This window comes from Calidris pugnax, unplaced genomic scaffold (genome assembly GCF_001431845.1).
Source record: "Calidris pugnax isolate Ruff unplaced genomic scaffold, ASM143184v1 scaffold188, whole genome shotgun sequence".
NCBI lineage: Eukaryota > Metazoa > Chordata > Aves > Charadriiformes > Scolopacidae > Calidris > Calidris pugnax.
The window spans coordinates 13,285,926-13,299,137 of NW_015091257.1; the positions used below are offsets into that span (position 1 = coordinate 13,285,926).

Genomic DNA, 13,212 nt, shown 5'->3' on the forward strand with positions numbered 1-13,212 from the left:
GGGGGGGGCGGCCCCCCCCCCCCCCCGCCTCAGCAGCGCCGGGGCTGCCTCCCACGGAAAGTTGGGGGCTGCGCGGCCGGTGCCCCCGGCGCCCCGGAACGAGCGGCGGCTCCTTGGGCAGCGGGAGCGGTGCGGGGGTCGGTGCGGAGCGGTGGTTGCGGGCAAAGCGCGGGGAGAGCGGGTCACGGCTCTCCCCGGTGTCACGGTGGGGGGGGGGGGGCTGCTTCGTGCCCGCTTTCCCTTCTCAGCCGAGCTGCTTCCACCCGCCCGGTGGGGTCCCGGTGTGGGATCGCCGTGCTGCCGCTGCCCCCCCTCCGTCCCGGGTGGCTGCGTGTCGGGGACGTCCGGCTCGTCCGTGGCCCTGGGACGGAGCCGCCGGGTTGGGCGACCGGCTGCCCGCAGCCCGGTGGCCTCTGTCGCCAGCCCGGGTCCCGGCTGTGAGGCCGGTAACTCCCCTCAGAAGGAGCCCCGAATGGAATAGAGACCGTCCTGCTCACAGAGCTGTGAGGGACACGCGATGCCTGTAATTCCTGACTTAACACTGATTTTCTATTTTTAAAATTTTTTTATTAAAAGTATTTCAGTGAAAAAAATCCAGGTAAAGCGACGTTGTGGCTTTTTTCTGTGTGTTCTTGGTGAGCAAATACATCTAGGTGATAGGAATTAAGAGGTTCTCAGGCCGTCAGAGCAGCCAGGGTCCCAGAAGAGGTCCCCAACCGAGGTGATGGGGGCAGAATCCTCCTCGGTTTTGAGGAGGAGCTTGGTCAGGGGGTGAGAAGGCTCCTTCTGCCATTCAGTTCATCCAGGTTTGTGGTCTGCTCCACCTGTGGATTAGTAATTTGCCTAATACATCATAGTTGAACGATACATCTAACAGTAAGCTAAATAGAGGTAAGGTATTCCTGGGTTGTGGCTTTTTTTTTTTTTTGTTTTTTTTTTTTTTTTTTTCCAAATTGTTGTATTTTATTTTTATCTATAGGAATTCTGTTCTTCAGTAGTCTTTATTTATCAAGCAGAAAAAAAAAAGTTGTGTGGAAATTGAGCTGAAGTACAGTTGTGCTTGGGCACTGCCTGAGGGTAACTGAGCTCCTCTGCTGCTTCTCTGAGAGCTGTCAGGTCCTCTCCTAGTGACTTACTTAACTTCCTATTACACGGGTGATTCTGAACAAAAGGGATGGTATTTCAAGGATGTTTTTCCTCTCTTACTTGCCCTGTTTACCAGATCTATAAACCAAAAAAATGTTACCGAGCACTATATGGCTACTTGATTTTGAGCCACACCGTGGCCTCGGTCTCGCAGGTGAATTGAGCAGTGAAAGTAGAGGTTTTGCACAGATCTAGCAGCAAGAGTAGGTCTTTTGCAAAGAGGAAGAAGAGGGCATTTAATTTCAAATAAGAAGGCATAGTTAAGAAACTTGTTAGAGCCCTGTTAGTAAATTTGTGTGACTTTGCTGTTAGTCACTTCATTTTCCAAAGAAGTATGGAAAAAAATCTAATTTTTGCTATGTAGTTCTTTACCCTGTCATTTAAGTGAAATTTATTATCACAGTCTGTTTTGGGGGTCATTTTGATAGTCATGTGTGAATTAAACGTAGAAACGTTGGGGTTTTTTTAATGTTGTTCTTATATTTTTCGCTATTTTAGATTATTTCCAGGTATATTTATGCTGTGAGGAGCATGTTACCGGGAAACAAGCTTGTAATTGGCTTCAGGAATATTGAGATAATAAGGCCTGTGGGATCTGGGGCTGGTTTTCTTCCTCCTTCCTGCCCTCCCCCTCTTGTTTATATGGCACTAATCACAGTGGTGCTCTGCTCTATGGCTGGAGTGCCTGTCCTCGAAACCCACCGCTGTCAGGTATTCTTACTAACATTTACCAGAACTTAAGAAAAAAATTGAATTAGCGTAATGTGTTTAAAAATAAATAAATAAAATGGAAATGTGGATGTTTTGATAGAGAAGACCCCACAATGCCACAGTGTTGTTGGAGGTATTTGCTGGTATTTTGTCTTTTATCATTCTGCTAAAATGCAGTTTAATGTTTTCTGTTTAAAAAACCCTACCCTTCTAACAGTTATGGGAACAAGGTGCAGAGGTTCATGGTGCATGTTTTGTGCTACTGCAGGGAACACCCATTTTCGGCAAAGGCAGCTTGTTTGGGTTAAGATAATGTGTTTTCTTTGAAATAACTGTTGATCGTGAAAGTTTTCTTTTTTTTTTTTTTTTTAAATTCTTTTAAAAATTGCCATCTGTCACAGTTAGTGCTTAGCATGCAGGCATCCCTACTGACCGACTGAGAAAGGGTCACGCCGAGTTTTGCCATGTTGGAAATGGGGAGGTTTGGATGGGAAATGAGGTCTGGATTCCTATTAAGCAGAGCCTGCAGAGTCCAGAAGGTCCTTAATACCGTTGCCCGGCCCTTGGGTGGGCTGTAAAGCTATGGACTGGTTTGTAAGTGACGTGCAGTTCACAGCTTTTTATTCTCAAGGTTTTCGTTGAGGAGTGGTTTTTACTGATTGGTGTGCTTCCAGAACTGGCATATAGTGCCACGGCAAAGTCTCCAACATGTGCTGTTGTCTTCGGGGATTTGTACTTGTGTAATAGGTGGGATAAAGCTGGGATAAAGGAGCCTTTCCTTACACAGTCTTTGATTGAGATTTCTTGTTGATCAGGAAGATGCTCACAAGCATCACAGGAAAACTCCTTCCACCTTCCTTAACTGTAATAGCAGGGTTTGTGACCTAGACAAAAACCACGTGGGTGGTGCATCCCGGCTGGGGTCCTGCCGTTGAGCATGGCAATTCCTGTGGGAAAAGCAGTGATGCCTGCTCCCAAACAGCAAACGGGCAGGGGTCTTTGTTTGGCTTAAAGATGAGTGGGTTTGATCCAAGAGGTTGTATAGATGAAAGAAGCTCAGAAACAGGGAGCAGGTAGGGAACATGAGAGCGTGTGCCAGCAGAGGAAATGCTGGAAGAAATGGAAAAAATCCAAGAGCAGCCGGGTCAGCAGGAGCAGATGGTGTGCACCCCAGAGTCCTGCGTCTTGCTAAGAATGAAGTGATTGAACACAGATTCATCACACCCAGGCTCATTAAAGCCAGCTATTCTGCTGGGCAGTAGCCTACAGTAGAGGTTGTACCTATATAACTTCCCTTAAAGAAGAGAATGAACTCGAAGAATGAACTCAGCAAGAGTTATTTCAGTTCTGGAAAAGTGGTTGAAGTTAGCACTAAAATTAAAGACGTCAGACACTTCACAGAATGAAGGGCATGGCAGGGACAGGACAGCGTGGGTTTTGTGGGCTGTGTAATCATACCTCCCCCTTGTACTGGAGAGTCTTCGTCTAGCCATGTAGTGTGGCTAAAGGCAGAACCATTAAGATTTTATTTAGGCTTGCACAGAGCCTGCGGCAGATCTTTCACCAGGGGCTTTTAGAGGAACTCTGCAAAATGTCTATAATCTCTTGCATGAAAGGTCCATGCTAGGTTTGTTTTTGTTTTTACAAGGAGGAAGGAACAGACTAGTCATGTGCCGTGCAGTTATGGAGACTGTCAGAAATAGAAGAAACTGAACAGCATCGGCTGGATTTATATTCACTCACGTTGGTCAAGCTGAAAATGTTGTTCCCTATGTTTTGGCTCCTAATAAAGTGAAGAAGAACTGAAAAAATAAGTGTTTTGAATTCCCTGGGGCCACAAAACCCCACAGAAGCAAAGGTGGTCCCCCAGTGGGCTTTGTTCCATAGCTCAGGATTGATCTGCTGGGGGATGTCTCTACACGTATAGCCAAGACTGGCCAGTTTGTCAGGATGTTGGTAACTGGTTCATTTTATTTTTGCTCCCTGAGTGTGTTGGGACGTCAGTACCCCGCGCCAACTGCCGTGCCCCAGGTGTCGACGATGGCTGTTTTGCCTCCTCTTCTTCTGGGCAACCAATTTGTGACCCCATTTTGAAGCTGTCCACCAGCCAGTACAGCCTCTGCTCCCTGAGTGCAGGACCCCAGAGTGCATTCATGATGGGTGCCAAGCACCAACGGGCTGATGTCTGCGTGGATTTTGGACAAAGAAGTGCTTGATAGAGTCATCGCCAACTGATCAGCCAAAGAGAGGTACCTTGTGCTAGTTTCACTGGTTGGTGGTGTTGCTGCGGTCTCTGAAGACTTTTGTCTGGGGAATTATGGAGCAGGATTAGACTCAAGATTTACACTGAAATGCTTATCTCTTTTTATTAGTTTTTGACTTATTTGATTAATTCTCACTTGGTTGCCTGATGGTATCTTTAATTCCCGGTTTTATAAACCTTAGTCTTATTTGTGGACTTGCGCTGTCAGCACAGAGATCCAATTTTCTTAAGAAAACGCATTCTTTCCTCTGCAAATGAACACGCAGTGTTATTTTGAGCTCCGAGGATGACAAGTACTAATTGTATGATGCTGGAGCTGCACAGACACTGCATTTTTTTAGCTGGGACTGTCCTTCCAGCTCAGTGTGAATAGGGAACGCAGACCGGCGATCTTGCTTTCCTTCCACAGGCTTCGTGAGTTGATTTGTGTTTATCGTGACTTGTCTCTATAGTTACAACTCTACAGTTTTGACTGTACTTTTGTGTTCAAAAAGCAGAAGTGTGAATAGATTTAAAAAAAAAAAAAAAATTGCTAAGTTAATACTTCTTTGGAAAAAGGCCAGTAAGGGTTGGCTTTTCCATACTGTTTTTTTATTCCATAAGCATAAATTAGTACCTGCATGGTAGTTGGCGTGGGATTAACTGTCTGCCTCAAACAGGCACAAAAGAATAAGAACTGTGCAGTTAAAATAGGAGCTTTTTGAGCGAGGAAAGTCTGAACTTAACCATTACTTTTTAAAAGATAATATTCGCCCTGTTGGGCCCCTTCATAGAACTTGGCATTATGCTAGTGCTGGAAATGCAGTTTAGTTGATTGACAAACAGTGAGTCCATCAAAAAGTGATGTTGGGTTAGAGTACATTTGGAGAAATTACATCCTACTGACGTCTTTGAGTCAAGAGGAAACAAAAAGGGGGTACAAATTCCTGTAAGTGGTACAGCCAGAAGAGGAAAGGAAAACTGACGTTTCAGCATCAATGCTTCTGGCCACAGTCCCCGAAACTGTCATTGCCTTTCTGGAGTCAGAAGCAAACTTGTGTTTATGTAAGTAGGAGCACGCAAAATTGACATTCAAAAAACATAGTAGTATTATTTATAAAACAAAACCCCCAAAAGCTGAATTATACCAAAGTAAAGAGTAAAACTTCACCTGAAGCAATCTTGGATGATATATTCCATTTAAAAAAAATTACTGGGGTCCCAGTACCTCTTTAAACTATTGTTTATCATTTAAACTATCATGTAGTAGTCACTACTTACAAGGTTAATAGTTTTGAGTGCCTCAGCATTGAGATACACAGTAGAAGATTTGTAGAAGCTGCTCCTTCCCAAGTGTGTTTCAAATCACGCTATAAAACCAGAGACCTGCTTGTCACAGACATTCAGTGGGATGGTCAGAATTAGCCTGGCCAAGGCCTGCAGCCTTCAGTAATTAACCCTCATTACAATCAAGTATGAATTAATTATTTTATTTTTCCAATAAAATAATGCTTTGCTGTGCCATCGACTGAAAATAACTCTGCAAGGGTAATGGAGGAAAAACATCTATTGGGATGAAAATTAATAACTTTCTTCATGAGAGGTTGCTGCAGTGTGAAGCAGTGGTGATGAAGAATAATTTTATGATTCTATGATATTTTTTTTTAAGTGGTTTTGTCATCATACTTACCGAAGTGCAGTGGATTCACCGAACAGTTGAGTATAATCTCTTCTACTCATGCATATATGTACAGCACTATGCTGTCAGTGTTGTGATGTTTATATACAGATTGAGTGATGTTGTCCACAATCTGTTTTGCAAAGGAGATGTTATACACAGAATTCACCTGGGTAAATCTAGCACAGACATCCCCTGTGAAAGAGGATTGGTATAAACTCTGAAAACATGCATTTAGCTGAGCTGAAAATACTAGCCGAGGTGGATTCGTGAAAGATGGAATAAGCATTTCTGTGACAAGGAATCAGAACAAATAACCTATTTAAATTTAAAATATTACGAATTGAGAGATACGTTTAATATAATACTTGTAAAGCAAGGTTCTTTGATGTATTAACATCTAAACATACCAACAGTATGGTAAAATAAAACATTAATGAGCAGTATATGCCAGTTCAACTTTTGAAGACAGGCAAACAGTTGAGCAGCTGAGCGAGTGGATAATTAACTAGAAAAGGTTGCTGAAGTAGAAAACCAACTGTGGAAAAACAGTAATCCCCTCTTCCTGAACAAAGGGAATATTTTCTTTTTCCAGTGTATTCAGGAGCATTATTTGGTGACCACTGCATAAAATTGAGAACTCTGTTGGGAAGAACTTTTCCCCCCAGCCTCGCTGTTTAGACATGATGATGAGGTGGAAGGATGTGGTGGGACGAGATCAATTAGTTCTGTAATTTGGTAGGACACAGTAACCAGAAATAATCAGCTAAATCACTAACCACAAATTATACTATTTACCAAAGTGTTTAAAAGACAAAACATGTTTTTATAAACTTCCGAATGTTTGTATACATAAGAAATGTGTAGTTTTTGTTTCCTAGCAGATGAAGATGGTTTGTGTATTTTTAAATTAATTCCAGTTTTCATCTAAATTTAACTTTGTGTATATCACATGTACCTACCCAAGTAGGTGTAGCTCTTATTAAACATGATAAAGGAGCAAATTTCTTACAAAATAAAAATTAAGACATGTATTAGGCTATGTGTTGGCTTAAATATGTTTTTAAATGCTTAATGGTACATGTTAGTGAAAACAGAAATGTTACCACATCAGAAAAAAAAAAATAAAATCTTACTTTAATGACCAACTGATGGGCTTTATCTGGAAAAAACCCCGGCTAGTTTCAGTACATACCAGCAATGAAGTTAGGGTCTTATTTGGACTTAAGTACTATTTTAAATAAATTATTTCTGCCATGAATCTGCTTTGCAACCATCTTAAGATGGTTGGTGCTGCCAGTTGCTTTAGACTGGGTGGTGGGTTTGGAGGGAAGTGCTGAAGAAGCCGTCTCTGTCCCGTGTCACCCCTGCGGGTTCTCTCCAGCTGGGACGAGCCTTGCTTAAATCTACCCGAAGGTCACACGCTGCCTGTTGAATCGTCCTGGTACCTGGATGAATCATTCAGTGGCCTTCCTAATGAATGGAAATGACTGAGCAGAGCTGCAAGCGTGCCCCCCTTACAGCAGCATGATTAGCAAATGTCTTTATAAAAACAAAGTACTGAGGAATTTTAGGTAGCCTGACTACCAAAGCACATCTTCAGTGTTTTCTTCTGCTTCTTTCCTTTTGATCTGTATGGTTGGTTTGTTTTTCCTGCCCTGAGCAGTCTTCCCCCATCCCAAAAAGCTGCAAATAGTTTTTCGAGTGTCTTCCCCTTGCATCTGCATAGCCCTGAAATGTGGACATGTACCTCGCTTGGCCCTCTTCTCTGACAGGGGGACCTTTGAGGAGGGCCATACTCGAAATGCTGGATTCAGACCTCGCCATTGTCACTGGCTTGGTGGCAGTGGTGAGAACTTAGAGTCGGCTGATGGGAAGCACTTGGCTAACTAAGCTTGAGTTTAGGCTGGCTGAACATGGCCCGTGGTGTCTGCTCGCTCACTATGGTATGAGTCATGAAGCTGAATTCTACTTTCAATAGCAAATGTCTCTAGCATTACTTTATTATTATTATTATTACAAATTTCAAGTGTTTTTTGGCATGAGCCTTTCAAATTCATTTACTTGTGTGTTTTTCTTTTTTTCTTTTTTTTTTTTTTTTTTCTCCTCAATCCTTTCTTCTTAAAGTCTCTCTTTCCACACCAAGAAACATTAGATCAGCTTTGGCATAGGTAACATTTCACATTTCATGCATTATTTACTTCTGGCATAATGCACACAAAGATGTCCTATGGAAGCCAAGATGATGGGCTTTCAGAATAAAACAATGTGTCTAATCATTTGCAAAACAGGGTGGCTGCTATGGGCTAATAAATACAGTCAGAACTATTTTGTTACCAACAGTAACAGCAGCGGAGCAGTAAAAGGTGAAGTACACGGAGGTTTCAGATGCAAAAAATAAAAATAAATGGGGAGGGAGGCAAAAACAACTCAACAGTATTAATGTATTTTTTTTTCTTTCCCTCCTCTTTGAATAATTGCTGCCTTTGTAAGAACATCTGTATGTTTTAATAGGCATAAGCTGCCTTTTCTTTACTGTGTGCAGATAAAAATGCAATTATAAACCATGATATAAAATGCAGTATATAATGCTGGCATACTGTGCATGGGCACTGGAGACGGTGTCGTCTTTGAGTCTGTCTGATGTTGCTGCTTTGAAGTCCTGTGCTCTTTAGCTGGATTGAGGACAAACGCTTGGTTTAAGCACAAACCAAGTAGGTTCTCACTGGCTGAATGACGCGCTCCAACACATAAGGTGCGAGCATATTGGGTGAAATGGTGACAATTTTAGGGTTTTGTTTAGTGATGTGGAAGAGGAAAAAAAAAAAAAAAGCTGCTTTTCCCTTTTCCAAGTGATGTGTTGATTAGAGATAGAGGTAAATGGGGTGTAAGATCAAGGAAGGGCAGGAAGTGTCTCTACACACACCATATGCCATGGAGTTAGCTCCATGGTACCATATGCCATGGAGTTAGCTCCATGGAATCACGGAATTGTCAGAGCTGGAAGAGCTGCTTTTCCCTTTTCCAAGTGATGTGTTGATTCAAACTAGAGATAAATGGGCTGTAAGATCCAGTAGGGGCAGGACGTGTCAATCCACCCACCATATGCCATGGAGTTAGCTCCATGGAATCACGGAATTGTCAGAGCTGGAAGGGACCTCTAGAGATCATCTAGTCCAACTCCCCTGCTAAAGCAGGATTGCCCAGAGCACATTACTCAGGACTGCATCCAAGTAGGTCTTGAAAATCTCCAGAGAAGGGGACTCCATGACCTCCCTGGGCAGCCTGTTCCATTCGGTTAAGAAGTCTTTTGACAAGTCTTCAGTCTTAGAAAAATAATCCACAACTTTCAATTAGAGAAGGATTTTAATTTGTGATCTTGATTAAGATAAGTGCACAGCTATAGAGGATAATGTTTTGGGTGTTTGCTGCATTGCCTTTAAAAGTACCTGCTGTAGTTGTAAGTGCTTGGGAGATGAACTTGGGAAGATACCGAATGTGATAAAATAGGATGAGTACAGGGCACATTCTTGGGGTAGCCAGTCTAGAAAATCCTCAGTAATTACTGAAGAAAGAAGCTCATTTTAGAAAAGAATTATTTTGATGAAATCGAAGATAAGTCTGTAAGAGATTTCTGTTTGTGGCAAAAACACATCTTGTGTCACAGAGTCTCTACTTTCTTCTGTATTAGTCGAGCCTCGTTTTGACTGCAAAGCAGAGCAAAACCCAGAATTAACTTTTTGTGGGAAATGTCAGAATTTCTTCTGATCTTCTAAGGCAAAGTTAACTATGAGAAATGTTCAGAAGAGATGTTGCTTTGGAGATGTTTAAAAACCTGTAATTTATTGAACTGAATCAAAACACTTTGTTTTGAACTGCTTAGATGTTAGAGCAGTGTGACATCTTAAATACATAAATTTTGGGAAAGATGTCATTCGTGTACATCATGCCTTGTTCCTTTCCATTCATTAGACTAATTCTGCTGTTACACATAGCAGTGGTGGGTCAGGCAGCTTGTTCAGAAGGGAGACTGTGGTGCCTCAGAAACGTCATCTGCTGAGTAACCGCAAGGGTGTGAAACATCAAAACTACAGCTTCCATGAGACTCTATGGTACCTTTGTATTAAGGCAGCCTGGAACAAAATATTTCATTTCCTGGCAGAAGTTTGAAAGGCTCATTGGAATCAGAGTGTTTGTTTGTTTTTTTTTTTTTCAGGAGGAAGTTCAATATTTTGCAGTATTTTCAATTAGTCTAGTTCAAGATGACTAGATCTGGTGGCTGCCATCTAGCTGGGGAGGAGTTGTCAGGGTTTCCGAATGTGTTGTTTGTCATTTCTTGGTTACTAACTCCTGTTATTTTTAGCAACTGGAAGCACTTTTTGCCACTGCTTTCAGAACGAGGTCTGGGAGACACCAAGTGTCAGATCTGCCATGCAGAGTTGTCCATAATTGATTCTCGTTCTGAAAAGTGAGAAGCAAATGTTTAAATCTTAGGCTTTTAATTAGAAAAGTTTTTTCTGTCATTATTAGAAGTGGTGGAAGTTCTAGATAGTTGTAGCTGCTAGAAATGTTCTCCTGTTTAGCTATGTGGACATGTTGCATGTGTCCTGGCTCTCTATGCTACTCTTCCATGGACTCTGCATTCAGGATTGATGGTGAAAAGGGGTCCTGAAATTTTTCCTTTGGACCCCAAACACAGTAGTTCCCTTCTTAAACAGAGTAAGAGGAAGATACCGAATACAAGGCTATTCCAAAGCTCGAGTACTTCTCAGTAGGTCATTGTGGGCTGACTTCTACCTTACTGGCTGGGTTCCTTTCTGGGTTTGATAACATTCCTGGTCCCTGCAGCTTTTTGTGCTTTTGATAGTTATATGGGATCCCTTATGGCTCTGGCAGGAAACATAAAGACTGGATAGGCTAAAAATAGTTTCCTGTTGTAAGAATGTAAGGCAAGTGGAGACCTTACCTGAGGATGAGGGAGCTGGGAGGCAGTAGAAACAGGACAGCAGCAAATCTCATTACAAGCAGTGTTTGTGAAGAAGATTGGAGAAGCAGCCTGAAAGAGTCAGCCAGGTGGCCAGTGTGTGTATTGGGGGATATCTGGTTTGGGAGAAGATCAGAAGGCAAAAAAGAAATAAATCCCACTTACGTTGTTAACTGTTGTTCTCTGTTGTGGAATAATAAAAGGCAGGAACCAGGAAGCTGCTTGTTTCTGTTTTTTATTAGATGCTTTAGATACCATGGTGACGAGCAGGTTATATATATAAATGTCTGCTGCAGATGGAAGGTGAAACAGGCTAGAACCTGGTAACCTCTAAAAAGGGGTAACGTAAGGTTTAAAATTATGCTGATGTCTGGATCTTCCTACAGAGTCCTTGAGTAGTGTCATGAAAAGTCTGTAAATAGCAGCTTCCCTCCCCTCAAACAAATAAACCACCCCCAAAACCTCCAGAAAACAAAACAAAAAAATCACACTCATTTTTCAGGTTGAGTTTCTCATGAAGTGCCATCAAAGTTAGAAATGAAGAGAACTTCAGCTTTCTGATTTCTACGCCTGGTATGTGATGGAGGTGTACCACTGTAACAAATAGTATGTTTGGGGTTTTTTTTTTTTTGCACTTGTATTGTAACCTGCTACTACCCTTGGTTAACCATGGGCGTTATTAAAAACATCACTAAATTATTATTTTGGAGATACAGTATACTTCTAGAATCATACAGCTGTGAAGTCACGCCTGTCAGAACACATTTTGAGTGTTGTGAGAGGAAGGAAGGTGGATGGGGAGCCTGGGTGTGATGATGTTACAGCACCTGGTACCTCACGGCGTGACAGGTCCCGGGGTCACTGGCCAGAGCAAATATTGTTTCAGGACAAGATAGAGTGGCACTGGGCAGTGCTGCTGTCAACAGGAAAATAATTCCTCATGTTATTTACATCCAGTTATCAGTCCCTTATTTTCCTTCTCACTCTGTTCTCCCCCTCCCTCCCCCCACCCCCAGTCAAATTTTAGTAATTACATATATCTTTTATTTCATCTAATCTAAATCAGGACTGTCCTTGAGGAGCATATTCTCCAAAGAAATATTTTTCCTTAGGAAATACTCATTAGCTGTTTTTAGACTGCGTTATTTACCATGCATATTTGATTGCAAGGGAACTGTGCTAGAGGTGACGCTTATAAGTCAAGTCTAGCAAGGCTCTCTATTTTAATGTAACTACTGAATTTAAGCCCTGCAACAAAATAGGGCACTCTGGAATTGGAGTCAAGGTCTTCTGTTTGGATACTGAAGGACAGGTCTTAAAGTGAATATCTCTGAGTAGGGGAAACATCCAAAAGGCCAAAAGTAGAAGGTGAGTTTGTGATTATTCCCCCCACCCCCATATAGTTTAAATTATTTGGCAATATCTAAGTGTGTCCTGGTTTGAGGTAGAACAGAACCATTCCTTGGCATTAACTATAAACATAGGTCTTATCGCCCTGAGAATGAACAGTTATCTGCACAAAATGCTGTTAATTTCAGAGAGTTAGAAGCGGCTTAGCTAAGAAGTAAAATTACTGAACAGAATGTTGGTTCTGTTCTACCTCAAACCAGGACAAACTGCAAGTATTAATAGCAACCAAATTAATACTGAGATAGTCACAGTAAAACACGCATTGTCCTTCTAGTGACTTGGTCACTCAGGGTAAGTTTCAAAATACAAGTGTGTGACATTTTAATGAAAAGAAAGAGGAGCAATGTGTCAGGGGCTGAAGATGTGAAATACATTTAAAGAAGCGGATGAGTAGTGCTATCTAGTTTTCCATGTTTCTGATTCCCTCCCATATAGAAAATTCTGATAATATATAGTATAAATAAACAGATAGTTGTAGGACTGTCCTGTGGCTGCATTGGCATTTGCCCAGAACAGCACTTCTGCAGTTTCCACAGCAATGTCCAGTTGAATGGCATGATTTGTATGTGGCTCTACAGAGCGCAGAGAAGAACTTAGGCTTTTTTTTGGAGCAGTGAAATTATTTGGGCCAACTGTAAATACTTGAAATTTTGCTTTGCTTCCTGATGGCTATTGCAAGATACCACATCTCGCAGGCAACTCTGTACAGCAATTTTCATTTGTAGAAGAGCATTAAGCCATTTCAAAACCAGTTCACTATTGCTGTAAAATGGCCAGGGCTATAATTTTATAACAAAAGAGTGCATTGGAGTTGTGTAGTTCCAAGGAAAGGTGGGTTTGAATCATAAGCTGATACACATTGCCATACAGAACCACTTCACAAACTTAATGCTTAAAGAATTTTAACCTAAAATGACTTTGCAATCCTGTGTAATATAAAATGTTTCTTTTGCTTTGCTGCTAAGGTTTCGTTCTGTTAGGAGTTTGCCAGTGCTGTTTTATGTTTCGTTCTCTGTTGGGATAACCTTTCTTTGTGGTCCC

General features: G+C 41.8%; 1 protein-coding gene across 1 annotated transcript in view; it reads left to right on the forward strand.

Moving 5' to 3' along the window:
* REPS2 (RALBP1 associated Eps domain containing 2) overlaps positions 1-13,212 on the forward strand; it is a 118,286-nt gene that overhangs the window by 8,388 nt on the left and 96,686 nt on the right. The window lies entirely within an intron of this gene.